Below are 27,029 nucleotides of genomic sequence, written 5' to 3' on the forward strand. Positions count from 1 at the left end.
AAAATCAAACCTCTTAAACCTTAGCAAGCAGCTCTCCAATGCCAAGGAAGAGGATACTAGAAGAGGCCCTTCTGGAGGAGCAAGGTTGCAAGCCATCTCAGGGACCATAGTCAAAGGCAGGGAACCCACTTGGAGCTAGGTCCTACCTTATACCTAGGGAGGTGAAATGTTGCCTCAAGGTAGCTTCAGCTACCAGCCAGACTCTGAAGTTTGTGACAAAACATGTGGCCTAGGAGATTTGACAAGAAGGTACTAAGGGCACCTGAGAGACTCCATGCTACACCTTATAGAGCTCTGTTGGGTCTGTGTGTTTCCTAAACAAAGGAATGAACACACAAGACAACACAGGATGAGACAAACATGGCGGCCACCCCGAACGGCACGTTCTGCTTTATTTTATACAGTCGGTCGTGGAATGTTGCCAAGTCACAAGTCATGTGTTGTTTTTCTGACCTTTTCCTGACTTTCTGGTTTCTCAAGATGTTTACACATTAACCAGTCCCCAGGGTCTGCTGTTTGCAGCTGGCTCCTTTGTCCTCCCTGTTTGCAGGGAAGGAACACCCTGCTTTGTTTGCAAGAGCAGGACTTATCGGGAACATCTCGTTTGCAAGCACATAGTCCTCTACAAGCTCTTGCTCGTTCTACTTACGGAAGACGACTTTAATCAGACCTCTGCTAGCTCCACTTTTGAGGTGGTTCTTCTAGAATGCATAACAGAGGACAGTTATTTAGAGGCCAGAATTTAACTCCACTGACTGCACAGAGCCCCCACTCTGTCCTCAGTGCTAGGGTAGAGGAGCAGCTGCTGCTCCTCCATGGCACGCACAAGACACTGGTTCTCAACACATGGACTCAGTGTGATCCTCCCTGGGGAGGCAGGGAGGTGGACTCTGAAGAATCTGCCTCTCTGAAAGTTAAAGAAAAGAGAAAAGCATTGGCCTGAAGTGCTGGGATGAGGTCACCAAACACAGGAGGGTTAACCAAAGTCCTGGACTACTATGATTAAAACACCAACTGCAGGCGCTTCCATGGACAAGTTACTTAACTCCTCCTTGTGCCAGTTTTCCATCTACTAAGTAGCTGACAAGCAGGGCTGCTGTGAGGATTCGTTAATCCTTGTAAAATACTGCGAAGGGCACCCAGCACAGAGGGAGTGCTACGTAGGGAGAGCTGTTATTATTATTTTTTCACTCTCTGTGAATCTTTGTCATTTTCCCATCTACATGTCTGTCTCTTTATCCAGACCATTCATGCCTTTCAACAGAGATGATTGGAAGAGGGGGGTAAAAAATTTATTCATTTTATGTAGAAAATATATAGAGAGATAGATGGATACATAAATAGATAAATAAATGGGCCAGGCGCAGTGGCTCACACCTGTAATCCCAGCATTTTGGGAGGCTGAGGCAGGTGAATCATGAGGTCAGGAGTTCAAGATCAACTTGGCCAATATGATGAAACCCCATCTCTACTAAAAATACAAAAATTAGCCAGGCAAGGAGGCACACGCCCATAATCCCAGCTACTCGGGAGGCTGAGGCAGGAGAATCGCCTGAACCCAGCAGGCGGAAGTTGCAGTGAGCCAAGATCGTGCCACTGCACTCCAGCCTGGGTGATAGAGTGACACTCCATCTCAAAAATAAATAAATAAATGGATGGAAAATAGATAGATCGATACTAACTACATAGTACACAAACAGATATCTAGTAAATCTGTGGTATTAAAATTTCATGATGGAGTGAGGGGATTAGGAAAGGAAGTCTAAGTCTCTGCAGGGAGCAATGATGAAAAAAAGTCTGGCCAGCACTGTCCTAGGCTGTGAGACCTGAGAGCCGACCTGCTTAGTCTTGGAATGCCCAGCCCCTAACTCAGTGCCTGCAGAAAGTACAGAGCCCATAAATAAACCCATATCCATCTCAGGTAATTCCTTACAAATCCCCATTGTTCCATCAGCTTGCATTGAGATATCTCTGTCTCTGTATTGTAATATTAGGAAAGAAGAAATGCAGAGTGACTCCTTAAGAAGTAATTTATCAGCAACTGGCCTCTGGGAGCTGCAGGGAATGGAAGCCAATACAACCTGCCTGGCCTCCACCCATCTCATCCACAGCAGGGGGAGGCCCATTTGTGCTAGTTCTTAGGAAAACACCTGCCTGGTAAAGGTGGTCTGCAGGGCCAGCACCTCCCTTTCAGCCCTCAGCAGCTCCCCAGGAATTTAGGCCCAGCCCCACTTCAGCAATCCCCAAGTCAAAGTACTTAGGGTCCACCACTCTAAGAGTTACTAAGCAGATTTTTTTAAAAAAAATTGAAACGCACATGCAGAAGACTGATGCTGGTTTAATAATTCTGCATCTCAATTTAGATAGACAACAATACCTGCATCCTCAGGTAGAATGCAAAAATGGTGGGATTTCAAGCGTCTACTATCCCACTTAATGGGGATTTGTTGGGGCTTTTGGCTGTCAATTCTATTATTGTTTTCTTTTTAGGGGGCTTTTTAAACATGAGAGAGATGTATTTCTTAGTGCCTCAAATCACACATGCTGTGAAGTAACTTGAGTTGCCTATGTATAGCACTGGCCTCGGTAATACTGCTTGATTAGAAAACTGCTAAAATCAAAGAATGCCCCAAAATAGAGCCTGACATGGAGTTTGTCGATTATGCATTAAGCACGTAATTTAAATGGAATTTTGGCTATCTGATACACTTACTTTTAATTCTGCAACAGGGGGAAAAACCTGCAAGAACTCCATGTCACGGAACCTAAGTCACTCAGTGGGCACACTCAGGTTCCCACTGTGCTTCCAAAAGGCATCAGGAACAAGGGTTCATTGCCACGCCCCTCCCCGGTCTGTGCTAAATGCCGAGGAGGAGTCCTGCCTGGCAGCCATGGCCATGGAGGCAGTGTTGTCCACCACAGACTGTCTGTAAGCCACATCCCCAACCCGGCTGCAGCTCAATGGAGACAAGACACTCTGAGACCCACAAAAATGAGGCTGCAGGGAGCAGGCAGGCCAGCAGGCCGTGAGCACAAGGAGATTTTCTTCCGCTGAACCCTGAGACAGGGAGTTAGATGTCCAGGTGTGATTACAGAAAGCAGGATTCTTTATTTACATTTTCTCTTCGTTCATGTCTTTAACAAGCTCCTACTAATGGCACACATGAACTGAAAAGGTTTTAACTATGGCTGTCTACATCTTATCAGTCTTATGAACCAATTACAAGGAACTGCTCATTTGCCAATTGCAGTGAACTCCAGGTTAATTACACTGAACAGGTGTCTCACCAATAATAACAATTGTTGCAATCTCAGACAGACAAACAAGAAGGAAGACATTTGAAGATGATGGAAGGACAACTCTGTGCCCTACTAGTGACAGCTGGTGGCTGTGTGGTTCCCGTCATCTGAAATGCTCCACCGTTTCCCCTGAAAATGTCTTTCCTCACTCAACCTTCCACCTGCTATCCTCCAGACACAGTGCTGGCTAAAAAAGATGGCACTTCATATTCTCATGGTAGGAAGGGAACAGCCACTGTCTGTCCTTCCTCCTATGAGCCAGGCACCAAGCTAGATGTTCCCCCGACACTGTCTCACATAATCCTTACCACAGCACTGTGAGGGGGGATTACTGTCACCAGTTGTAGATAAGAAATGGAGGCTGATGGTCAGGTACAGTGATTCTAAAACTTTAGGGCACATCAGAATCGCCTGGAGGGCTTACTGAAACGTGGATTGATGGCCCACCCCCAGAATTTCTAAGTCAACAGGCCTGGGGTCTGAATTGGGACCGGGAATTTGTATTTCCAATTAGTTCCTGGATGAGGCTGATGTTACTGGTCCCGGTTCACATTTTGAGAACCACTGGAATCATGGAATAGGTATGAGCTGAGGTGTGACACAGACTCAGGTTCAAGTATAAACCCTACTGATTACTTCCCATATGATAATTGGCAGGTCAGTAAATCTGGCTGAGCCTCAACTATAAAACAGAGATAATGGCATCTACTTTGCAGTGTGGCTCAGAGGACTTGCAATAAAAGGTGCATGGAGGGCCTAACTGGAACCCAAGTAGCAAGCACTCAATAGGGCACCACTGTTGTTAGGGAGGCCAAGCATCTGGCCCCTGTTGCACTGTGAGTCCAGCATCACAGCCAAACTGGGACTCAAGATTTTCTCCAAAACTTGGCTCTTTTCCTCCCAAGGCCTTCATTAACTTTCCTATTCCCACATCGCAAGCTCCCGAAGTCCTGGTGCACTTACAGGATGTACCACACAGTGACGCCCATCATCCTCAACAGTCTGAATCAGCCAGTATTGCTTTCTGCATGCATCTTACTCCCCTGCCGAGTGTAAGTTCCTTGAGAAGGGAACCGTGTTTTATGCTGCTTCTACATGTCCCCTGCATGAAGACTAACGTACAAACCGCTGAATCATCCTGGAGCAGTGAGGGCTGCCCTCCACATCCCCACCAGTCCCCAGGAGCTGACTCGCCTTTGTCTCCAGTTACCTCTGAATTTGTGAAAGCAGATTCATAAACTTTTTGGAAACTTTGCTCATAAAGCCACCATAGTATTAAAACTACAGAAAGCCTAAGTTCCCATCCATTTTAGTCCTTTGTTTCACAATTGAGAACAGCTGGGTTTGTGGCAGATCCAAAGGCTTTAGATAGATCAGGCTTGAGGTCACATAATGATGTGACGTTGGATAAGTTACTTAACCTCTTTAATACTCAGTTTTCTTATCTGTAAAATGAGAACAGAGACCTTACAAGTTTACTGAGCTACCGCTAATATATGCAAAGTGATCCGCACATAATCATCACAAAACAATTGATAGTTATAGTTAGTGCTATTGTTGCTGTTAATAACCATCACTAGAAATCATAGGAGACATAATCCTGTTTTGTTCATGTTATATTGTCTGTAATATGCATTAAAATATCTCAGTATGAACAGCATGGTGTACACATATATACAAATTACCTTTATACCCAGGAGTTATTGAATAACATTTGAATCATCTAGTCATAAATCCATACTCCAGAGGAAAGTAAGGCCTTGCTTCAGGTGTTTTCATCCGTATTTATACCAGGAGTACATTAGTTAGCATAGGGGATAAGAGATGGACAAAGTGTTACACTGCCAAATAAGACTCACAAGGATCAGAGGTCTTATCCGGTACCCAGATTTACTAGTAAGCCCAAGGATGCAAGTAATTGTGAGGCACAGGTAAAGCAAAGAGAAGTCTGGGACACCTGGCATAGCTCCCCAGGCCCATTCTTGCTACATTAGCATGCACTTTGAGGTCTTTAAGAATTGCATGCAGCTGCATCGCTCACATACAAGGGATCTGCTCTAGTCATAAAACATCTCCATTTTTATACTTAAATATTTACATAGCCTACATGACACTCTCCAGGTAGTCCTGTGACATAAATCCATAGATCTCAAGTTTTTGGTTTTTTTTTACTGTTATGGACCAAATGTTTGTGTCCCCCACCAAATTCATATGTTGAAATCCTAACCCTAAATGTTATGGTATTAGAAGATAGGGCTTTGGGGAGGTAATTAGGTCATGAGGGTGGTGCTTTCACGAATGTAATTAGTGCCCTTATAAAAAGAGACATGAAAGCTTGCCTCTTCTCTCTGCTCCACCCAGGTAAGGATACAAGAAGAAGGCAACCTTCTGCAAACCAGAAGGCAGACCCTCACCAGACACAGGACCTGCTGGTACCTTGATCTTGAACTTCCCAGCCTCCAGAACTGCGAGGAAAAGTGTTTGTTGCTTAATCCACCCAGTCTATGGAGATTTGTTGTAGCAGCCTGAAAGAACTAAGACACTTACCATAAGCAATCCTATAAAGACCAAATATATTCTGCTAAAAATCCTTCCATAGGTAAGGACTCTCCTGTTAGCTACTGTTGGTTAGCATTAGAGTTACCATCAGTGGTTTTCCAGGAGGCCTGTTATTAACATGTTTACAAGAGACTTAATCAGATTGCCTTCCTTCTTCCTTTCCCAGAGGCATCCCAGCACCCTTGTCCAAAGGAAAGGAATAAATTGCAGGACTGCTGCTAACCATTCTTTTTACAATATTAGAAATCCTCTTCATTGGTTAAATGAGTGGAACTCAAAAAATATGATGGACTAAAAATATTTACAGGATTTACTGCCTTTGCAAAAATAAAATATAAGAAATAACCAGCCGGGTGTGGTGGCTCACACCTGAAATCCCAGCACTTTGGGAGGCCAAGGCAGGTGGATCGCTTGAGGTTGGGAGTTCAAGGCCAGCCTGGCCAACATGGTGAAACCTGTCTCTACTAAAAATACAAAAATTAGTCGAGCATGGTTGCACACATCTGTAATCCCAGTGACTCAGGAGGCCGAAGCAGGAGAATCACTTGAACCTGGGAGGCGGAGGTCACAGTGACCCGAGATCATGCCACTGCACTCCAGCCTGGGTGACAGAGCAAGACTCCATCTCCAAACAAAAAAAAAAAAAAGCATCTGTCAAACCCAACAGGTTTCACTGATAGAAGAGTGTTCCAGGTCTACAGTGTATTCTCCCACCATCTTCAACTTAACATAAGGTTTTGTCAGCTGACTTGACTAGACAGCTGTCTGATTCTACCACTAGAACAGCAATTCCTCTACCATGGCACCAGGGGGCCTTTCACACAAGGTGCTTGTCAAAGCACATAACAATTGGTTGTGGACTTGACCTAAGTTTGGAGAAAGAGATTGTAGAACTCTTCTTGGCCTGCTTCCAATAAATACAGCTTGGTAATAAATGCAGTGTGTGTGGCAGAACTGGATCTGAAACTTGTTTTCATTATAATTTAGCACCTGATGGCAAAGTGATGGGAAGGGAGCTAGTGTCCTACCTTCCTCAAAACATCAAACTCGTCCAAAGTCCTGGCAATTATGAAAAGGACTAATTAGCGAAGGTCAATGAGCAGAGAATTTACGGACCCTGCTCCTTGTCCTGCTCTGCCACTAACCAGCTGTGTTGCCATGGCCCCAGTGTCCCTTCTGGCTTCAGTCTTCTCATCTGGATTGAATCCTATTCATCTGGACTGAACTATTATTGTCACCTGCTCTGACAGCTTCATGTCCTACTGAAGGGCACTGTAGTAAAAACGGGGGTTGCAGAGGAAGACACACAGTAGCAACTTGCTTAAAATAAAAAATAAAAAGACACACAGTAGCAACTTGCTTAAAATACAAAATGAGCAAGAAAAGGGGAAAGATAAATGTGGCCACGGGATTGTGGGAAGGGAGGAGGTCCAGATGGGCTGGGGAAAAGAAGGTCGCCCTTTGACATCCCTCTCTTATCTTTGAGGCAGTTGATTTAAGGGACATGAGGAAACTTGAGTAAGTAGAAGGAAAACAGAAATGTTAATATCTAGGGTGATCATATAATTTATTGTCCAAACCACCAGGACTCTTTTGAGAGCACTAGGGAACTTTTTTTTCTTTTTTTTTTTTTTTCCTGAGACAGTCACACTCTGTTGCCCAGGCTGGAGTGCAGCGGCGCGATCTCGGCTCACTGCAACTTCCACCTTCTGGGTTCAAGCGATTCTCCTTCCTCAGCCTCCCGAGGAGCTGGGATTACAGGCGCACACCACCACGCCTGGCTAATTTTTTGTATTTTTAGTAGAGATGGGGTTTCACCATGTTGGCCAGGCTGGTCTTGAACTTCTGACCTTAAACGATCCACCCGCCTCAGCCTGCCAACGTGCTAGGATTACAGGCATGAGTCACCATGCCCGGCCATGAAGATTATTAATAATAGTTTCAGAACAGATATAAACAGGCGCTGTCACAGGCATATCAGGATGAATGTCACCTGACTCATTGCTGGCACTAGTCTGTGCATCAATACACAAAATTTAGTCATGCTTCTGATGGTACCTGCCATTAGGGCGAATTAATAAATGCAAATATGATTTCTTTGAAAGCTGGAAATTTATTTTTATGAAAACATTCAGTCAAATATGGAAAGAGCAAAAGGTACTTTACTACTATCATTTTTATACTTTTAATTACTATCTGAGCTGAATTGGTAGTCTTATCTTTTGTCCTTGATAAAGAACTTCTTCAACCCTGGAGGGAAAAAAAAGGAATATTTTCCCTCACTAATGGTATGAATATTTTAAATAGGTAGAGTAGAAAATATCTTTCAAGCTTCAATAAAAAAGGCTACTCAACTAATCAGACTCCCTTTCATATCATGATCATCATTAAAAATTAATCGACTAATTTTATCTTTTCAAATAATATTAGAGAAAGTACTACCTTACTTCAGGAAAAAAATACATATATTTATAAAAGCGAGACTGAACTGGAGTAGAAATGCTAAATCTAAAGAGACAGAACATAAATATCCAACAATAATAAATGGTTAAGTAAATTCTAATACATTCGTGTAAGGGAAAATTGCGCACCCATTATAACTGATCATTTAGAATTATGTTGGCAAATAAAAATATCTATGATATATTTAAGGAACAGGTATGTGAAATCATATCAAATATCTTTAAATCTACAAGTTCATAATAATACCAAAAACAAAAGAGAAAACATTTCATTGTTCACTGGGGTGACGATGAGAAACCTACCCATTATTTCGAAAACTGGTACAGAAAGGAAAAGAATCAAGCATTTATCCTGCCCTTGTTCTGTCAGTTATGCCTCTGGGTAACCAAATAGTTGTGGAGGGGAAATTTATGTTTACAGAAGTATTCCAACTGATAAACAGAAATGATATGATGGGATTACAGTATCACCCTTTTACACTTTGTAACGAATTAGTAGATCTAGGTAACAGATCTAAGTAACATAAAAGAGACCAGACATGATACCTCCTGGAGCATGTATGTGACACCATTTATAAAGTATTAATAGATGTGACTAGCCAAAGAGGAGCCTGAATTTCATCAAGCTTTCAGGTCTAACTAGCAACGCACTGGAACTACACAGGACAGAGGGACTGCATAGAGACATCACCGGGAAGCAATCAGCAAGATCCAGACAGAAACTTGATAGAATAGATGACTGCATTTCTAAAACAAATAAACTATAAGGGGGAAAGACAGAAGAGGAGCCTATGGATTTAAAAGATTGCTAAAGAAGACATGCATACAGACAAAAGCATATGAAAAAAAAAGCTCAGTATCACTGGTCATTAGAGAAATGCAAATCAAAACCGCAATGAGATAACATCTTACACAGGTCAGAATGTGTATTCTTAAAAAGTCAAAAAATAATAGATGCTGGCTAGGATGTGGAGAAAAGGGAACACTTATACACTTAGTGGGAGTGTAAATTAGTTCAACCATTGTGGAAGACAGTATGACGATTCCTCAAAGACCTAGAGACAGAAATACCATTTGACCCAGCAATCCCATTACTGGGTATATACCCAAAGGAATATAAATCATTCTGTTATAAAGATACATGTGTGCATTTGCTCATCCCAGCACTATTCACAATAGCAAAGACATGGAATCAACCTAAATGCCCATCAATGATAGACGATAAAGAAAATGTGGTACATATGCATCATGGAATACTATATAGTCATTAAAAGGATCGAGACCATGTTCTTTGCAGGGACGTGGATGGAGCTGGAGGTCATTATCCTTAGCAAACTGACACAGGAACAGAAAACCAAATACCACATATTCTTACTTATAAGTGGAAGCTAAATGATGAGAACACTTGGACACATCGAGGGGAGCAACACACACTGGGACCTACCAGAGAGCAGAGGGTGGGAGGAGGGAGAGGATCAGGAAAAATAAGTAATGGATACTGGGCTTAATACCTGGATGATGAAATAACCTGTACAACAAACCCCCATGATATATGTTTACCTGTGTAACAAACCTGCATCTCCTGCACATCTACCCCTGAAATTAAAATACAAGTTAAAAGAATAAAAATAAAAATGTCCATGTTAACTTCTAAAAAAAAAATGTGGTCCATATACACCATGGAATACTATGCAGTCTTTATAAAAAAGAATGAGTTCACGTCTTTTGTAGGAACACAGATGGAACTAGAAGCTATTATCCTTAGCAAACTAATGCAGGAACAGAAAACCAAATACCACATGTTCTCACTGATACATGGGAGCTAAATGAAGAGAAGTCATCAACACAAAGAAGAGAACAAGAGACACTACTTGGGGGCCTACTTGAGGGTGGAGGTTTAGAGGAGGGAGAAGAGCAGAAAAAAATAACTATTAAGTACTCAACTTACTACCTGGGTAATGAAATAACTTTTACAACGAACACCCATGACACAAGTTTACCTATATAATAAACCTTCACATGTACCCCCAAACCTAAAGTAGGAGTTTCAAAAAAAGATTTAAGAGATGTATCAACCAAAGGAACCTATTGTAAGTATGCCTTGATCCAGATTCAAATAAACTGGAAAGAAAACAATTACAAGACAATTAGAGAAATGTAAACAGTGATTGAATATTTAAGGATGTTAAGACTGTGCTAATTGTTAAGCTGTGAAAAGGGTATTGTCATTTTTTAAGAGTTTTTGTCTTTTATAGAGACATGCTGAGATATTTACTGATACAATGAGAGCATGGCTAGGATTCGCTTCAGAATAATCTAGGTTAGGGGTAAACTGCAGTTCAGATGAAACAAGAGACGCCACAAATGGAGATTCAATATGGATTTCAGTCCATTTTAGTGTATGTTTGAACATTTTCATGATAAAAAAGATTTTTTTATAGTGAGGGTAGGGAAACAGGATATTTAGTATAATCCTATTATGGAAAAGAGTATGGCAGACACCTACAGACGTAAGAGTGAACTCAGGAAGAAAATCAGGCTAGGCGCGGTGGCTCACGCCTGTAATCCCAGCACTTTGGGAAGCTGAGGTGGGTGGATCGCTTGAGGTCAGCAGTTCGAGACCAGCCTGACCAACTGGTGAAACCCCATCTCTACAAAAGTACAAAAATTAGCCAGGCGTCGTGACACACGCCTAATGCCAACTACTCGGGAGGCTGAGGCAGGAGAATCACTTGAACCTGGGAGGCAGAGGTTGCAATGAGCCAAGATTGTGCCACTGCACTCCAGCCTGGGTGACGGAGGGAGATTCCATGTCAAAAAAAAAGAAAAGAAAAGAAAAGAAAATCAAAGGGAACACATTAAAGAGTCTAGGAGCTATCCCTGCGTGGCAGAACCATGGGTAATTTCTCTACTTTTATATCTTTCTCATTGTTTACACTTTTTTAATGAGCATATTTTTTTTATCGTTTTTTTAAAAAGCCACTTATGCTTTTTTCAAAAGAGCCTTTGAGTAAATAAGAGATCTGCTGCCTTCAGGGTGTCTTGTGGGTGGCAATTCTGGAGTTATGCTGATGGATAAAAGCTTATTGCTCTGCTAATCCTTCTTGTTATTGGAGTTTGGAGCTATTAAGGCACATTACCCTATGGAGTAATATAACATCTGAAATCATGTCAAACAAACGTTCGCATGGTGAAAACGCCATGTTTCACAGGCGTGCCAGAAAGGGTATAATTGGACCCATTAAATATGAAGCATGTGAATTCCAAAGGTTACTGAATAAATAATGTTATTTAACAAAGTGAAATTAGAGTGTGAACGGGCTAAAATTAGAGTTCATTTCCCTTCTGAAAATTCCATCTCGCACTTCAGAGAGTGAGCTGATGGGGCCTTCCCTCCACCAGCTCCTACCTGGATTTGACAGCGTCTCCCAGAATGAAGCACTGGCTTCGCTCTTCTCTCTGCCCATGTGCACCAGGAAGCTCCTTCGGGCTTGCATCACATACAGTTCTCGAGTGCCTAATGGGCAGAAGGCCTGGGTTAGGCACTGCGGTGGAGGACTGGGGAACTAAAAGGACAGGGGTGAAAAAAAAAATGACTTCTGTTTTTTAGACGGAGTCTCACTCTGTCACCAGGCTGGAGTGCAATGGTGCAATCTCAGCTCACTGCAACCTCTGCCTCCTGGGTTCAAGTGGTTCAAGTGATTCTCCTGTCTCAGCCTTCCAAGTAGTTGGGACTACAGGCACGTGCCACCACGCCTAGCTCATTTTTTTAGTAGAGACTGGGTTCACCATGTTGGCCAGGCTGGTCTCCATCTCTTGACCTTGTGATCTGCCTGCCTTGGCTTCCCAAAGTGCTGGGATTACAGGCGTGAGCCCCTGAGCCCGGCCCAAAACAAAATGACGTTTTAAACAAAGGCCTTGCTTCAGAAGACTGTGATCCAATTGAGATGTCTCTCTCTCTCTCTCTCTCTCTCACACACACACACTCACACACACACACATCAATTGATACTAAAACACCAATTGCAGAATTGTAGGCATTTCCTGCTTTTATGCACTAAATTATGTCCCCACTCCCACCCCCAAATGTGACTATATTTGAAGATAGGGTCTTTAAGGAGGTAATTAAGGCTAAATGACATTGTGAGGATGAGGCACTGATCCAATAGAATGTGTGTCTTCATAAGAAAAGGAAGAGCTACTAGGAGTGCATGTGCACAGAGGAAAGGCCTTGTGAGAAGGCAGCCTTCCGCAGGGCAGGATGGGAGGCCTCACCTGGAACTGACCCTGTGGGCTCCTCGATCTTGGACTTCCAGCCTCCAGAACCGTGATAGAATAAGTGTCTGTTGTTTAAGCCCCTGAGTCTGCTGTATTCTGTTATGCAGCCTGAGCAGGCTGATACACCTGCAGCTCACACTTCTCCCTGTCACAAGAAGTACTTCCCATTCTTCACTGCCACATGCAGCTTCTTCACTCTTCAAGACTGGCCACTCCATCTAGGGGACAACAGAAACCATGAGAACTCTCTTTGCTTATCCTCAATCACTTCTTGGGATCCCCTTTCAAACACACTGCAGTCGGGAATGCCCAAACCCAGGAACACAGCTAGCCCAGGTAGAGCTTTTGTGTGAATTAGAAAAAAGGCTCTACCTTTGGTCAATACTTCCCTGGGGACACACAGCAGTGAGCAGACAGTGTCTTAACGGTCATTAGAAGATGGCACTCCTTCCTCCACACAGACTCAGCCCAATGCCAGGGTGCACAGGTAGGCAAGCACAGTCCCACCATGCCACTTGGCCTGATGTCCTAGTGCAGCAGTCCCCAGACTTTTTGGCACAAGGGACTGGCTGAACGAAAGATAATTTTTCCATGGACTGGTGGGGGGAGGTGGTGGGGGATGGCTTGGGGTTGATTTAAACACATTACAGCATGACATTTATCATTAGACTCTCATAAGGAGTGAGCAACCTAGACCCCTCACACGCACAGTTCACAATAGGGTTTGTGCTCCTATGAGAATCTAAAGTCACCACTGATCCGACAGGAGGCAGAACTCAGGTGGCAATGCTCGCTTGCCCACCACTCACCTCCTGCTGTGAGGCCCGGGTCCTAACAGGCCACAGACAGATACTGGTCCCTGACCCGGGGACTGAGGACCCCTGTCCTTGTGCCCAAACACATGCAGAACTCTGAACAAGCCCCTGACCACCTGTCCCAAGGCTGACTCCTCACCTCAGTCCAGGGCTGCACAGATGGCAGAGAATGGCAGTAGCAGTAGCGACAAGGGCAGCTCCTGTGTTCCTGAACTTCCCCCTCATTCCCCCAACACCAGCTCCAAAGCTGCTCCCACCAGCAGGTGCAAGCCCTGTTCCACATCCCCCACTCCAGAACCTCAGCCTGGCCTATGCCCGGGGACTCCTCTGACCCACAGATGCTGCCCTTCTTCCCTGCCTTTGTCCTTCCACCCCAGACTGAAGGGAATCCCCCAGGAGGCTGCTGCGGCGGTTGGGAGGAGGAGTGGGCCCACAGCTCAAGGATCCCCAGGGGGACTTCACCCCAACGCCTCTCTGCCCGTGCGAAGCTGTGAAAGCTCTTCCAGGAAGGGCAACCTGGTGGCAATTCCCATTTGAAAGGACGTCCCATGTAAGCCCAAACTGAAGAATTTAACCAAATACTAAATTTTTAAAAGAATGAAAATGCACCAACTCTGTCATGGGGAAAATGTGAATTCAGAGAATAAAGAGTAATGATTGGGTTCCTCTTAGTTTCTTCTAATTCTGCTCACGAGCAGCTCGTAGCTGATCTCTCCTCCAACACCACTGCTGAAGATAACACCTGAGGATGGCATCTTCCCCTTAGATGTGGCCCTGTGCTGGGCTTCTCCACGGGCAGCACGTTCCACCGAAAGCATGGTGTGACTGGAAAGATGACTTTATAAAAACTTCCTGGCTAAGAATTTCTCTCTCATCTCCCCATCACAGGGCTACCATTATGGCTTTATTTCTTTGGCCCAATTCTGGGCTCCTTTAGAATGTCACCATTTCAGGAGCAATGACATTAGGAGCTCTTGCTACCACCAGGTGTAGGGCAGCAGTTATGAGGCCAGGCTCTCAAGCCAGGTTTGGAGATTCAAATCCTGGCTCTGCCATGTAACTGGTTCTGCGACCTTGGGAAGGTCACCTATCTTCTTCTTGAGTCCAATTCCTCAGCTGAGAAATGAGGACAATCATCATCCTCTTTCCTCCCTGGCTTGTTGGAAATGTTAGATGGGGTGATGTGGAAGTTGGTTAGCATAGTGACCAATATGTAGTAAGCAATCAGTAAATGTTAGCTATCATTAATCTTGGATGTTTGAATGTAAATTAGTCTATCAGCTGTGTTCTTAGAGGGTGACAGACATTTAGACATGGTTGGCTTTAAACTGACCGAAGAGTCAGCAATTCCAGACTCTCCCAGTTGTCACCCGTCTTTTCACAAATGTCACCCACTTTCCTGATGTCACCCTCCCTCACCCCAAGGTCAGCCACCTCACCACAATGTCACCATTCCCCTCTTGTTCTTAGAGTGCCTGAGTCCCACACAGAAGGTGAAGCAGCTTCTCCTGGTCTCAAGCTTAGGACCTGCCCTTGGCTTTAACTGGAAACTGATATGTAAGTTGTTGAAAAAACTAGTCCAGGATACTTGGCTGAAGACAAGGTAAATATAGCTGACATCCTACTCCTCCCGTGGCTGTACATTTGATTTAACCAAAAAAGCACAGGTTGAGGATTTAATGAAACCCCATTCCCAGGTTGGAAAGAAGCAGAGTAAAAACAGAGTGGTTATTGACATTTTCACTGTCAGGCAGGAGATGCATGTCTGGCCCCAGTGAGTGAGTCAGGGAACCTATCAGCATTGGAAAATGAATGAGACGCCCATCAATCTCACTCTACTCTCACTCCCAACTAAAACAGAGCTAGGCCACACCAGTCCTCAAGCTGTTTGCCAGCGGAGAGCCACCACTCTGCTCCTAGACTTACGGAGCCAATAAGGGCACAGCAGGGCTGGAATTTGGTTGGAAATCTCCAAAAGGAATCTATTCTGTCCCCTCTCTGATACGATCAGCTTTGAGGCTCGAAGCTGAATATCCCTAACACATAGGTGAATGGGTGTCCTCTGCAAATTATCTGAAGACAGCAGGAATTCCCCTCCCCTACCAAACTATTCCCCCACCATTGGAAAGCCATGGCCTTGAGTTATCTTCAGGCAGACTACCTTCTTTTTCCTCTTTTTTAATATAAATATTCTGGAAGTGGTCATGAAATAAAATGTCATCAAATATTAGTGGCAGAGAGTGAACCGGTTTCTCCAGTTTCTTACTCCACAGGGATGAGTCAAAAGCTTGTTTTTGGGGAAGAGGTTTGGTATTACATAGTATGGTAGAGATGATCACAGCCCAGAAAGGACCGTGCTCCCACTCCACAGTCAGGTTGCTGCTGGGGAGCCCACCAGGGACTGCACTTCCCAGATTCCACTGCATTTGGAATTAAACATTTTGCAGTGGAATGTGGGTGACAGTGGTGGGTGTTCCAGGCTGACCTGGTAAAGCATTAGGTGCAGGATTCTCCACGCCCTTTCCCTGGGTGACTCCAGGTAAATCTTTCACAGCACAAGATGGCAACTCCATGAGATGAAGCAGCTTGGGTCCCTGAGTCACCCCTTGGAAGATAACTGCCTGCATGGGATGAACTGTGCCAATGAGATCTGGGGTGGTTTGTACAGCAGTTAGCACCACTCGGCTGAGAGGAGAGGCGCGGGCAGAGCTCAGGCCTGTGGTGGTGCTGTCACAGACATGGCTGTGGGAAGTAGGGGCATGAATGAGAATAATGGGCACTTTATGGGGAAGGAGGGAGGGCAGAAATGCACGCAAGCTACTCCCACTACAGCCAAGCGTTCCCAGACTGCAACCACCCTGATTAAGTCACGTGAGGTCATTGTGTGTCCAGAATTGGTGGGTTCTTGGTCTCACTGACTTCAGGAATGAAGCCACGGACTCGCGCAGTGAGTGTTACAGTTCTTAAACATGGGGTGTCCAGAGTTTGTTCCTTCAGACGTTCAGATGTGTCTGGAGCTTCCTCCTTCTGGTGGGTTCGTGGTCTGGCTGTCAGGAGTGAAGCTGCACACCTTTGTGGTGAGTGTTACAGTTCTTAGAGGCACCAAGTCTGGAGTTGTTCCTTCTTCCCGGTGGGTTCGTGGTCTCGCTGCTTCAGACCTTCGCGGTGAGTATTACAGCTCATAAAGGCAGCGTGTACCCAAAGAGTGAGCAGCAGCAAGATTTATTGCAAAAAGCGAAGGAACAACGCTTCCACAGTCTGGAAGGGGATCCCAGCGGGTTGCCACCGCTGGCTGGGGCAGCCTGCTTTTATTTCCTTATCTGGCCCCACCCACATCCTGCTGATTGGTCCATTTTACAGAGAGCTGACTGGTCAATTTTACAGAGAGCTGATTGGTCCAATTTGACAGAGTGCTGAGTGGTACGTTTACAATCCTTGAGCTAGACACAGAGTCACAGAGTGCTAGTACTTGGTGTTTCTGCCCGGTTGAGGAGGAGCTGGTGGAAAAAACTTGAGAGTGAGGAAGAGAAGCTAGCTGACTGGAAGAAGATGGCCTGTCTGCTCTGCCAGCACCAGTTCCCAAACAAAGATGCCCTAGTTAGGCACCAGCAACTCTCAGACCTTCACAAGCAAAACATGGATATCTACCGACAATCCAGGCTGAGCGAGCAGGAGCTGGAAGCCTTGGAGCTAAGGGAGAGAGAGATGAAATACCGAGACCGAGCTGCAGAAAGACGGGAGAAGTACGGCATTCCAGAACCTCCAGAGCCCAAGCGCAAGAAGCAGTTTGATGCTGGCACTGTGAATTAAGCAACCCACCAAAAGCAACCCACCAAAGATGGCATTGACCACAGTAACATTGGCAACAAGATGCTGCAGGCCATGGGCTGGCCGGAAGGCTCTGGCTTGGGACGAAAGTGCCAAGGCATTACGGCTCCCATTGGGTACTACTATAATTCCTTAACCCAGCAGTACCTTTACTGGGATGGGGAGAAAGAGACCTACGTGCCAGCTGCAGAGTCTAACTCCCACCAGCAGACGGGCCTGCCTCCTGCAAAAGAGGGGAAAGAGAAGAAGGAGAAACCCAAGAGTAAAACAGCCCAGCAAATCGCCAAAGACATGGAACGCTGGGCTAAGAGTTTAAATAAGCAGAAAGAAAACTTTAAAAATAGCTTTCAGCCTGTCAATTCCTTGAGGGAAGAAGAAAGGAGAGAATCTGCTGCAGCAGACGCTGGTTTTGCTCTCTTTGAGAAGGGAGCCTTAGCTGAAAGGCAGCAGCTCATCCCAGAATTGGTGTGAAACGGAGATGAGGAGAATCCCCTCAAAAGGGGTCTGGTTGCTGCTTACAGTGGTGACAGTGACAATGAGGAGGCGCTGAAAGTGAGGGCTGCTAGCACATTGTCACCTCTCAATTTGACAAGCACAAGAAAAAAGAATCCATTACTCCAAATACAAGTTGTTTTGAGAGAAGAAACTTTTTTCTGTATTTGGTTGGGAGTAATGAGGTGTTTTAAATTTTTGCTTTGGTTTTGATCCGGCTTTCACTAGGCCTGAAAAGTCATTCCAAATAAGGTATTGCTTATCCCTAAGCTTCCCTGTACACATGGACATTTAACTCCTTAAAAACACTATCCTAAATCCACGTGCATACTACTGCACTCATTTCTGTAGTTTCTGAACCTCCACACTTAGATTTGGATCAGGTGGTAAAGTGAGGTTATTGATAAATATCTTACCTTGAGTCTCCTGCCCCTAGATCATGCTATGGGACAGTCACTGACTGCCAGGCTAGGGTCTAGGAACTAAGTTAGTAAGTGTCTGTTGAATACATAAATGAAACACTATTCAATATCTTTCCTCTTCTTAATCAGTCAATCTATTTTCCTCGTAGCTTCTATGCCAGTACAATTCCCCCAGCCCCCATTCTCTATAAATGCTGGGTGAGGGGATGGTGGACAGGGCATAAAAATAGAAACCATTTCAAACAAAATTCTCCCACATCTTAGTTTGGGTTAAGGGTTAGCCCAGGTATGAGCCAGCCCATGCATTCCACCAAAAAGTTCTTCCACAGGCTATCTCAGGATAATGTCTACAGGTGAATGAACTTGTTTCTTTCTCCATTTAAGAAAGTCTCCATTGCTAATTCTCCAATACTCTGAGTGAAATTTACACAGACACACACACACACACACACACGGGTTGAACAGTATTGAATAGCTAACAATCAGTGTTCTGGGAGGCAAACAACTCCAGCTAACTTAAGCAGAAAAGAAATTGATTTGCAGTGCATTGGCTGGCCACAGATTCAATTGAAATTATCTGGCAATCAGGTTCAGGAAAGAGAAAAAAGCTAAGGAAAATAAGGTGTTAAGAAGATCACACTGTGAGAACAGTCTTCTTAGCACTACAGCCATGGTCTGAATGTTTGTGTCCCCCTAAAATCCTTATGCTGAAACCTAATCCCCAAAGTGATGATATGAGGAGATGGGGCCTTTGCAGGGTGATTACAGGCTCTCGTGAATGGGATTAACGCCCTTATGAAAGAACCTGGAGAGCTGCCTTGTGTCTTCTGCCACATGAGAACACGGTTAGAAAGCACCATCCATGAACAAGGAAAAGAGCCCGCACCAGATACCAAATCTGTTGGTACCTTGATCTTGGATTTCCCAGCCTCCAGAACCGTGAGAAATAAATTTCTGTTGTTTATAAGCTACCTAGCCTCTGGGATTTTGTTATAGCAGTCACAGCAGACTAAAACACATACCATCAGTGACACCATTGTCACTAGACTGCTGTCTCTATCTCAGCCATAGAAAGTAATCTCTACATGTCCTGTGCAGCTCTGTCACTCATGTTTCAAAGTCCTAGGCAGAAACATCCGATTGACTTAGGCTAGGTCACAAGCCTGCACCCTAGCTTCCAAGAAGCCGGGGTAGGTGATAACCATCCTCCTTCATTTTCTGAAGTGGGTTATTTGGAAACTAGTCAGCCAAAAATAATGGACTGCCTTTTGCAGTCCATCTCTTCAGCTCCCCAGTATTTTCTCACACTAGTCTTCCCATATTGGGAACTTTCTAAAAGTGTTTCTAACATGAGACAACTATCCATTAACATGCTGAAAGTGCTCTCAACTCTCCTCAAGGTGAGGCACCCATATTACATCAGCTATCCCAGATTTCTAGACCATGTCCATTCCACTTATGTATTTTAATGAATTTCTTTTCATTGTACCACTCTATCTTGATATTCTGTATCCTAGGTAACAAATCATAAAACCACCACCATCAACACTACAGACAACAATGAAAGGAAATTCATTAAAATATATGAACGTATACATTAAAAGACATGAAAGAATAGAGTAGCCATCCATGCTTCTGAAAACATGGTGGTTATGTCTCCCAATCTGCATCGCTCAATACATGTTCTCTTGCATAGTCCCTGGCACCTACCATGCAGCTATTGACCTGAAGAATGCCTTTTCCTCTAGTTCAGTAAACAGAAAATCAAAACAAACTTTTTAAACCCAAAGCAGTTTGCTTCATCTGATAAGGACAACAACACACTTTTACTGTCTTCCTTTGGGAATATTTTATAGTGTCAGCCATACTTACCCACAGGAGTATTTCCTATATCACCATCATCCTACAGGATGCTATACTCACCCACAATACTAATGACACCAGGCTTATGGAATATGGAAATCAGAAGGTTGCAGCCATACTAGATGATTCTATAACACGCAAAGGGCCAGAGATAAACACCATGAAAATACTTGGGTGTGTCATCTCAATACAGTTTCCAGGGTCCAGTGGTCTAGAATACAGATTTTCATCCCCATGAGTCTGGAATATGCCAGTTTTGAAGTTTTAGTATTGAAGGGAGGGATGATCTACCAGAAGATACAACAGTTGTTCCACTGAATTGTAGCAGAGGCTGCTACCTGAACCTTTCTTGTTTCACATGCCTCAAACAGGAAAAATTGGAAGCTAGAATGTTAGCTGGTATGATTGATATTCTTAAGAGGAATCAATGCTGCTCTACCCAGTGAGGGCAAGAAGGTGTATGGAATAAACTACAGTGGCCATTAGAGGGCTTCCTGGTATTTCCATGTGTGTGAGGCAGGATAATAGACCAACGCATCCTAATTCCCAGAACCCGTAAATATGTTAGGTTACACGGCAAAGGAGAATTAAGGTTGCTAATTAGATGACCTTAAAATAGGGAAATAATGCTAGATTATCCTGTGAGACCCAATTATAGTTACACTATTAAGTTTAAAATAATTTGGTCTTTAAGTCATATTTACATTCTGCACCAGTCAAACTTGATAGAAATCAAGATTTTTATGGTGGCACTAATCTTTGAAATTCCCCTAGAATGTAGTATTGCTTTGGATTATCATTTAGTAGTGAAGAGCCCCACACTAAAGAGAATCAAGATAGTTACCAAATTATGGCTAGCGTGTAGTTAGAGCAGTCATCAGAATGTTCTGACTCACATGGATCTTTGGGGGCTGGTTAATTTTAGAGAGTCTAGAATTGAAATAGGTACACAACCCACTAATATTCTACTTGATCTATAAAATAAACAAAACAAATATCCCCTATAGATCTAGTGATCAAGTCATGGTCCTTCTGTTACAGCAGTCAGAGCAGAGAAAAGACATCCAAATAAGGTATGGCTTATCCCTAAGCTTCCCTGCACACATGGACACGTAACTCTTTTAAAAAGGACTTTATTTTACCCTTTCTCCCATAATATCCATGACTATGTGGATCAGAAAGACAACATGGGGATTCTAGCAACTGCTGAGTGTATATATATATGTGTATGTGTATATATAGATACATATATATGTATATACGTGTGTGTGTGTGTATTTTAACTTTAAACTCACAAAAGGAAGAAATAATCTCAGGATGTAGTTTATTATAAAGCAGGCTCAGGCTGAAATCCACAACCTGACTCCTGTAAGCTCTCAGTAAAACCACTAGACTAGCATGACATTCTGTCCCTGGAGAAATTAGACCTATTTCAGAACTAGTGTTCAGTAATCCCCAAAAGGACTTGCTTTTTCCCTGTCCCCGGTACCTGGTTACTTTAGTAAATAGACACAGTCCTTGTGCAAAAGATTTGAGGACTCACAGTGTGTATTTGTGATGACACTGCAGGATCCTTCCTCAAGGGAACCTGTCTTTCCTTTGATCCAAAGAGCTCCGGGTCCGGCAGCTGCCTTAGGTTTAGGTATTAGGGAAGGACCATGACTTGATCACTAGATCTATAGGGAATATTTGTTTTGTTTATTGTATAGATCAAGTAGAATGTTAGGGGGCTGACTACCTATTTCAATTCTAGAGTCTCTAAAATTAGCCAGCCCCCAAAGATCCATGTGAGTCAGAACATTCTGATTACTGCTCTAACTACACACTAGCCATAATTCGGTAACCACCTTGATTCTCTTCAGTGTGGCTCTTCAGCCTCTATTATTCCAGAATTGTCTTACCCAGATTGAAACCAGGGAGCCCCTTCCAACTACAATGTGTTCCTACCAGCATGCAGAGCAATCCCAGTTCCATACTTCTCAAAGGTGCTGATCCTTCCTCTCGTTACAGATGTCTCTCTTAAAGAAGAGCAAGGCGGCCAGACCACTTGAGGTCAGGAATTTGAGACCAGCCTGGCCAACATAGTGAAACCCCGTCTCTACTAAAAATACAAAAATTAGCCGGGCATGGAGGCACGTGCCCATAATCCCAGCTACTCGGGAGGCTGAGGCAGGAGAATCACTTGAACCCGGAAGGTGGAGATTGCAGTAAGCCGAGATTGTGCCACTGCACTCCCACCTGGGTGACACAGTAAGACTGTATCTCAAAAAAAAAAAAAAAAAAAAAAAACAAGAAAGAAAGAAAAGCAATGTCTAGGCCCTCTTGAGGGGCACATTCAGAACCACTCTTAGACCTTGGTAACCAGGTTTATTGTGCTAGGCTCTATACTGTAGGGGGGACTGCTGTGATTCTCCTCTTACTGTGCCCCTTTACACAGGGTGAAGTGTCTCATAAGGTTACAATAGTCAACTGTCAGTCATGGCTGCTATTTCAACTGAAAGGTCCACTGGAGTGACAGATAGGGTGGATCTGCTCCCAAGTTCACACACACGGTTGTTGGCAGGTCTTGATCCCTCACCACATGGGCACAGAGGGTGGCTCACAAGACGCCAGCTTGAATCTCTCAACCAAGGGATCTCAGAGAGGGAGAGAGACCCCCCAAGAGGGAAGTCACCGTGTTTTTATAGTCTAATCTCAGAGGTGACATTACGTCTGCTGTACTCTATGCGTTAGAAGGACTTCACTAAGTCCAGCCTACACCCAAGGAGAAGGGATTACACAAGAATGTGTATACCAGAAGGCTGGCATTGGTGCAACCTGAGGGGCTACCTAACACAGCTTCCTTAGTAGGGCTCAGAAATACTCGCAAGTAGGAAGGGCCTTGTGTAGGCAACAAAACAGCAAATGTCCACTACAAGTACTCAGGTAAATTAAGTACCCAAAGATTAAAGGAACCAGAATAGACTCTGAGAAAAAGCAAGGTAATGGGTCACAGGACAATTTTAGATGCTCTCCCATTTTCAGTTCATTTTTGCCTAGTTCCTAAGGCATATGTGCGAGCCCAGCCATTTGTCTGTGCAGAACAATGTCCACATGGTGTGATTCAACAGACACAAAGAAAGTCTATCTCCTGAGACCCAGGGAACCTTCGCCCCCAAATCCCATACTGTCACTCTCTTTTTCTCACATTTTGTACATTCCAAAATGAGATTTTTTTTTTAAGCATAAAGCTTCTTGACGTAAGGCAAACACCTCTGAGGCTTTTAATATGGGAAAGTTTTATCAGTCATTATACCTTGGTACGAATTTGGTGGTTTGGGTATTTTCTAGAACATTCTTTGATTGTGAAAAGAGGGTATAGGAAAGAAGAAATACCAGGAGGGTCCCTAGAGATGATCTTGAGGTGGTGATTCTGTCCAACAGAAGCGAACAGGCATTGAGTAGAGGTGGATATAAAGCCATCCTTCGTTTTCCTCATCATTTAGCACACAATTTTCAGTCAGCAACAAATAATGACATTGTACTGATGCACAGTCCTTGTTTTTCTTTTTTTTCTTTTTTTTTAATTATACTTTAAGTTCTAGGGTACATGTGCAAAACATGCAGGTTTGTTACATATGTATACACATGCCATATTGGTGTGCTACACCCATTAACTCGTCATTTACATTAGGTATATCTCCTAATGTTATCCCTCCCCCCACCCCCTCCCCACAATAGGCCCCAGTATGTGATGTTCCCCTTCCTGTGTCCAAGTGATCTCATTGCTTAATTCCCACCTATGAGTGAGAACATGCGGTGTTTGGTTTTCTGTTCTTGTGATAGTTTGCTGAGAATGATGGTTTCCAGCTGCATCCATGTCCCTACAAAGGACACGAACTCATCCTTTTTTATGGCTGCACAGTATTCCATGGTATATATGTGCCACATTTTCTTAATCTGGTCCATCACTGATGGACATTTGGGTTGATTCCAAGTCTTTGCTATTGTGAATAGTGCCACAATAAACATACGTGTGCATGTGGTGTGCATGTGTCTTTATAGCAACATGATTTATAATCCTTTGGGTATATACCCAGTAATGGGATTGCTGGGTCTAATGGTATTTCTAGTTCTAGATCCTTGAGGAATCGCCACAGTCCTTGTTTTATCTGACACTTCATTCTATGACACCCGAGTGAGGGAGACATCATGTCCGCTATTTAATAGAGGAGGTTAAGTGACTTGCCCAATGTCACAGCTACTTTGCTATTTTGCAGCAGAGTCAGAATTACTACCAAAGGAAGTGGATTCCAACATCAGTATTCTTTCTACTACATCTTCCAGCCCAAGGAAGCAGGATAATGGCAAGGTGGAGGGCAGGGGGTGACGGCAGGTCTCCAGAGTGATCTTTAGAAAAATACACTCTTGACAAGGAGAGTTGTCACTCCTCGTGACTCTGATGACACAAATAAAACACCCCTACTTGAATGGATGGCAAACAGTTTTGCAGGCATTAGGGGTTTTTAATCCAATCTTGAGCACTCAGATTTTGATTAGACAGGACATTTGAGGAAAGAGTAGTTTATGTTGAGTGGGAAGCCGTATTGTTCTGTGCTTAAAGTATGCATGCTCTGGGAGGGAGCTTTAGAATATTATGGCTCTGAAAGAAACACTTTCATCCTGGCAGTGGTATTTTCAAGCCTAAAACGACTTCATCATTTTCAATGGCCCATCCAGACACAGCCAAGGACAAGACTGATACCCGGGCTGATATTACGCTAAGTCTTGGATGGCCCTTTAAGTCCTTGTTTTTGTCTTCTACCTCAAACTTGAGAGTAAGGGAACTTAGGTTGACCTGTTGCTCAAGAACCAGGGTGAACAAATGTTTTCTGTGAAGGGCCTGCTAGTAAATATTTTAGGCTTTGTGGGCCAGACATCTCTGTCGCAACTATTTCAGCTCTGCCACTCTAGGGCAAAAGCAGTGACAAGCCATAGGTAAACAAATAGGTGTGGCCAGAGCTGGCTGTGAACTTGCAGGACCCAGAGAGTTGAGTGCTCCTTAATTTGTTAAACCCTGGGCACCTTGCTTGTCTCACCTTAATCGCAGGCCTGAGCAGGACTGTATCACAATAAAATCTTGCTTACAAAAGCAGTAGGCATCCTAAGAGCCAAAAAGCAGAAGCAATCCAAGTGTCTATCAACTGAGGAATGGGTGAACAAAATGTGGTCTATCCATACAATGGGATATTATTTGGTCATAAGAAGGAATGAGATACTGACACATGCTACAGCATGGAGAAAACCTAGAAAGTGGTATGCTAAAAACAAGAAGTCAGTTATTAAAAAAAACAAAACAAAAAACCCAGTATTATATGATTCCACTCATTCAAATGGAATGTCCAGAACAGGGAGGTCTATACAGACAGACAGCACATCTGTAGTTACTTGGTGAGGAGGGGCAGAATGAGAAGACATTAAGGGGTAGGGATGGGAGCTAAAGGGCTTCGATGTGATGAAAATGTTCTAAAATTGACTGTGGCGATGGTTGCACATATCTGTGAATAGACTAAAAACGATTGAATTGTTCACCTTAAATGGGTAAATTTCATGGTGTGTGATTTGCATAACAATAAACTGTTTAGGGAAAAAAGAACACAAGTGGTCCACAGGCTGGATTTGGCCCATTCTCCAGAGCTTGCTGACCCAGCTCTAGTGTAATTTTTTTTAACATATCTTCTTTCATATTCAAGGTAAACCTGTGAGGCAGATATTATCTGGGCTCTAAATGATCGCGGAACTTGCCCGGGGTCACTCAGCTAGCAAGGGGAGGGCCGAAGTGCCTTCTGAGCACTTCCGTGCTACTGAGCACATCGCTCAGACTAGAAGTCTCCATTTTTATCTCCTCCAGAGTGTGTGGCCCGGAGCTCTGTGCCTGGAGAAGATACCTTCAACTGTTGATTTGACTTGTATTTAGAGAAGAAAAACAGTATAATGGGTAAAAGCACAGACTCTGGAGTGAGACTGCCTGGATTCAAATTCCAGCTCACTGCCACTGCATGATCCTGAGCAAATCAGCTTTTCCTCTCTGTCTCAGTGTTCTCATCTGTAAAATGGGGATAATAAGAGCTCCTACTACCTCATAGGATTCTTGTGAGAAGTTAATGAATTCTATATGAGAACAGTGACACAGATTTGCTATTACTATTATTTATAAGCTACGCTTTTCATGGGTGTTGATGGTCCTGCAAGCAGTGCAATCTGTTCTAATGATGGACATTGCAGGCATCAACAACAGGTCAGCAGGGAAAATCGGGGGGACAGGGGAGATGTCTGGCCCTAATCAAATCACACCCTAAGCACGTCTTGCTGTTCAACCAAATTTCACGACATCCCCAGGCCTCTGACTCTCCCGAGTGCACGGGATGTTTGGGATAACTAATGGATGGAGGAGTTTGACTTTGGCTGCCTGGACCTGCCGTGATGGGAGGGGGCAGGGGGCGTACCCCAGGCCTCAGCCACTCAGCACCATCCGGAAGCGCCTCACATTCCATTTAGCTTATAATAGCAGATATGAAAATTTTATCAGGTTTTCTGTCTTACTCTTGTGAAATATTAAACATCAATAAATTATTAAGCCAATGTAAAATACTACAAATGTTCAAAAGGCACTTCAGAAGCACGTTGGTTACAGGGCTATTTTGGGTGAAGCAAACCTGCCCCAATAAAGAGGTATCTTTCTTCTTCTCCCATTATCTGTGTTCCTTCATAGGGAAATGTCTATTCTGGGATTCACGCTCTACAAATAAGCCCCTAAGAAGCAGGAGTTCTGCACAGGTAGCCACTTGACACGTTCTAGAGGAGTGTGGGCAGGATCTGGAATCTGCATCCGGGAGGAGGGAACAGAACTGCAGGCCTGGGGCGCAAACTTTGAAAAAAATGACACTGTGTTAGGTGTTCCCACACTGACCCTTCTCTCCATTGTGGAAGCGGGAGTGCATCTTGGGCGTGGGTTTTGGCCAGAAAGGTTT

Source organism: Chlorocebus sabaeus, chromosome 10 (assembly GCF_047675955.1).
Source record: "Chlorocebus sabaeus isolate Y175 chromosome 10, mChlSab1.0.hap1, whole genome shotgun sequence".
Taxonomy (NCBI): Eukaryota; Metazoa; Chordata; class Mammalia; order Primates; family Cercopithecidae; genus Chlorocebus; species Chlorocebus sabaeus.